The sequence below is a fragment of the Orycteropus afer genome, unplaced genomic scaffold, assembly GCF_000298275.1.
Source record: "Orycteropus afer afer isolate SDZICR_OR568_19922 unplaced genomic scaffold, OryAfe1.0 scaffold00299, whole genome shotgun sequence".
NCBI classification, from domain to species: Eukaryota; Metazoa; Chordata; class Mammalia; order Tubulidentata; family Orycteropodidae; genus Orycteropus; species Orycteropus afer.
In genome coordinates this window covers 2,286,358-2,290,640 of record NW_006921886.1, presented here as the reverse complement: position 1 = coordinate 2,290,640, position 4,283 = coordinate 2,286,358, and positions in this window count along the sequence as shown.

The window sequence follows — 4,283 nt, the reverse complement described above, 5'->3', positions numbered from 1 at the left end:
AGTTTATTACAGTTAAAATTAGGGAACTTCCCAATTATGTTCTCATGATGACATCGATTTTAACTTAGAAAATGAAAAAGAAAGGGTAAGAGTTACAGTTTTTACACACACAGGCTGAATTTGGGCAGGTCCCTTAAAATTCCCGTAGGATTTTTAAGGAATGGGACAACTAACCACAAAGCCATTCCTGAAATATTTACTGTTGTCCAGCTCTGAAGGGTTCCTGGCTGTGACAAGAACTTGGAGAAATGCATGGCTGTGTTTCCTTGCTAAGCAGCCCCTTCCCATGGTGCTGGCTGTGGCTCAGCACTGACCTCTGATAGAGGGTGACACCCACTTCCTGGCTGCCAGCTAACAACATCCTTGATCCTTCTTTTAAAGAAAGCAAATCTCAGGGAATGTGAAATCAGCCAGAGGAAGTCAGGAAGAAAGAGATTGTAACAACATGAAAAACCAAAGCAATTTTGGTATATTTAGGAAAAACACCAGAAAACCTGGATCCATCTCATATACTATCAGATAAATTTTTACATTTGGGATATTATTACAGAATGTGTGATTAGCAATGCAACCATATACTTTCTTTAATGAACAATGCCAGAGAGTAACAGACAAAGCACTACAGGTTTAATCAGGAGAGAAGGATCTGAGCCATTTAGTAATTATTTAAACATGGACCATGAAAATGGTGGCACAATGCCTGAGGATGTGTGGGATAGTGTCTGCTATCTTTCAGTTTCACACTCCCCTTCTGATATCTCCTTCTCTAAAGCCTCCCGCTCCGCTTTCCAAGACCTCCTTCTGGTTGAGTTTGAGTTACTTTTGACATTGGTAGTGACTGATAGACGATTCGGAGCTCTGGTGGCACAGTGCCTAAGGCACTTGACTGCTAACCTGAAGGCTGGTGGTTCAAACCCACCAGCCACTCCTCGGAAGGAAGGTTGGGCATCTGCTTCTGTAGTGATACTGCTTAGGAAACCCAAGGAGGGGTCGTTATGAATTGGGTTTCACTCAATGACACATAGCCACAACAACAATAGATGATTGAAATTTTAGAAGTGAAGGGAGAAGTTTGGTAGTGAAATTACCACCACACACACAGACACACATACACACCACACATACACACATGCACACTCACACAGCACACAAGGCTTTTGGCAATGTCTCCAGCAGGCCAAGCTTGTCACTGCATGTCAGGCAGTGCTTAGAGTAATGCCTGCACCACAGTATGTACTCAGTGATTGTTAGCAATTATCATTATTGTCTATAAACCAAAATGTTCCAGCATCACATTAATATAAGAAGTCTCTACCCTTCCCTGTGTTTCCCATGAGATTCATTATAAAGGTACTAAAGAGCTCTTTATTAAAGACATGTGATCAACTTTAGTTATCATTTTAGTTTTTACTTTAGTTTATCAAACTTACTTTACTAAACCTTACTAAACTTACTTTACTAAAGTTTACGTTAGTTACTACAGCATTTCTAAACATTTTTTCCCCAAACACATCAAATATCATCAGATGGAAGTAGTGTTTTCTGGAAGATAAAAAGTGCTTGGTTGGTGGGAAAGGCCACATCTGTGAAGTCCTCAAACAGAAGTGGGTTTGATTCTGAAATTGCTTCTTAACTTGTGTGACCTGAAGAGGCTTTCTAAGCTTTAGTGAATTCCTTTTTGGTTCTTTTATAACATTGGGAGGAGCTCTGGTAGCATAGTGCCTAAGGCACTTGACTGCTAACCAGAAGGCTTGCGGTTCAAACCCACCAGCCACTCCTCGGAAGGAAGGTTGGGCATTCCTACTTCTGTAGAGATACAGCCTCGGAAACCCAAGGAGGGGTCGCTATGAGTCGGGGCCGACTCGATGGCAAATAACAACAACAACAACATAACATTGGGAGCTCTGGTGGTATAGTGCCTAAGGAATTTGACTGCTAACCAGAGGGGCTGGTGATTCAAACCCACTAGCCACTCCTAGGAAGGAATATTGGGCAATCTACTTCCATAGAGATAAGCCTCAGAAACCCAAGGAGGGGTCGCTATGAGTTGGATTTGACTCGATGGTGGAGAGCTTGGTGTTTTTTTTTGTTTTGGTTTAAATAACATTTTCAGGTGCCTTAGGATGATGAAATAGTATTCCCTTGAGTATTCACTACTGTTGAATTGATTCTGATTCATGGCTATTGTCCCTTGGGTTTCCTAGGTTGTAAATCTTTATGGAAGTAGATTCCTTCATCTTTCTTCTGCAGAGTGTCTGGAGGGTTTGAACCACTGAACTCTTTGGTTAGCAGCCAAATGCCTTAACCACTAGACAACCAGAGCTCCTTAGGTTGTGTTTTGTTATATAGAGACTCTGTCTTAACAGATGAAAGAAAGAGATATTGATTCTCTTACTGGCCTTCAAGAATTAAGATGCTATCATGTTAATGGTCTATGGAGAAAGCAGGGGACTTTGGGCAGCTTTTGTATCTCAGGGTCTCAGGATATAGTAGCATGGAAATGAATTCTACCAACAACTACTTGAACTTGGTAGACAGCCCCAGAGATCTAGAAAGGTTGACACCTGGATTGTAGCACATGACCCAACTAAGCTGTGCCCAAACCCTTGATCCATGGAGACTATGATATAATAAATACTTGTTGTTTGGAGCTGCCAAATTTGTGGTAATTCATAACAACAACAATAGAAAATGTGTAGAGTTGCTTACCTTAAATCCATTTTTCTTTATTAAGAAAACATAATTGCATTCAAAAAGGCATGCTTCCCAGGAAAGTACTTTATTTCCAACATTTCTTTGCTGAAAATGTGTCACTGTGATACCTTTTTCTAATGCTGAGTTCTGAGTGGAAGTTTGATGAGGGTTCTTGAAAGCTTACATTCCTAATAAAGGGAAACTCTCTTCTTCATTCATCCCTTTGAATATAGGCATAATGTAGGGAGCTGTAGCAGCCATATTGTTCTAAGAGACTGTTTTGGTTATCTAATGCCACTCTAACAGAAAATATACCACAAATGGAGAACTTGAACAAGCAGGATTTAATCTCTTACAGTTTAGGAAGATAAAAATCTGAGTTCAAAGTGCCAGCTCTAGGGGCTGGGTGAAATTACCTCAGCTTGGGCTTTAGCTCTGCCTCTTGCTCTAGGGCCACTGGGGCTGGTGGTATCTCTTAATTGAGGGAGAAGTTGGCTACTGAGGCTGACAAACCCAAGGTTGACAAGTAAAATGGCACAGTCCCAAGATTATTAAGCAACATGGCAGGCCACTAGTTCAAGTCCAGAAACAGTCCCAAGACCGGCAGACAACATGGCAGGCCATTCACTGATGACTCGGCCAAATGCAGGATCCAAATGTGCCAAGAAACTCAAGACCTTTCTCAGTGTGTCTACTTATATATTGGAAACAGACCACATCCCTAAGGCAGCTACTCAGCTGCTCACAGTAGATTCCACCATGGAGTTGATTACCAGTCTCAGCATGGGGAGTAACTACCTCCAACTGCCCAGCCACTCAAAACAGGGCTCAGCCAAGCTGACAAATAACCTTAACTACCACAGAGACTCATAGAGATGCCAGTCTTGACCTTGTTGAGTCACTGAACCAATGCCAGCATCTACCTACTATGAACAAAACATGCATGTCCTTATTTTAATATTTCAGTCTTCATATCATTGGAATGCAAAAAGTTGAATGACTGATTCACTGATACATTTTAGTATGTTTAAATTCCATTTGTGATCTCAATGCACATTTAAATTTAATGATTCTTAATCCAACTTGTTATAAATGTCTGTCTTCCTAGATAAAGTTATCATGGTTATTAGCAAGCAGATGATGAAGTTTATTTGGAGAGGTGGGTCAGAAAAGCAGGTAGGGATATCTGAAAATAGACGGATGAAAGAGGCTTCATGCCAATGATTTCTAAAGCCTGGCACATGTTTTCTGACAGCACCTTCCTCCCCTCCATTTACCTGGCCACAGGCCACTTTCTCTACTTCTACTAAATATACATATAAGTATGTGATTCTTATCCTATCTTTTTCTGTTTAAGTCTCAACATTCTCAGGCCCATAGCCTATGATTTTCAGCATATTGGATTTTTCTTTATTGTTTAATGCTATTGTAGTACCATGAACCTCTTATCTTAGAACACCACCAATATAGCACACAACACCTCACTGCCATTGAGTCGGATCTGACTCATAGTAACCCCTCTTTGGGTTTCTGAGGTGGTATCACTATGGAAATAGATTGCCCAACCTTCCTTCCGAGGAGTGGCTGGT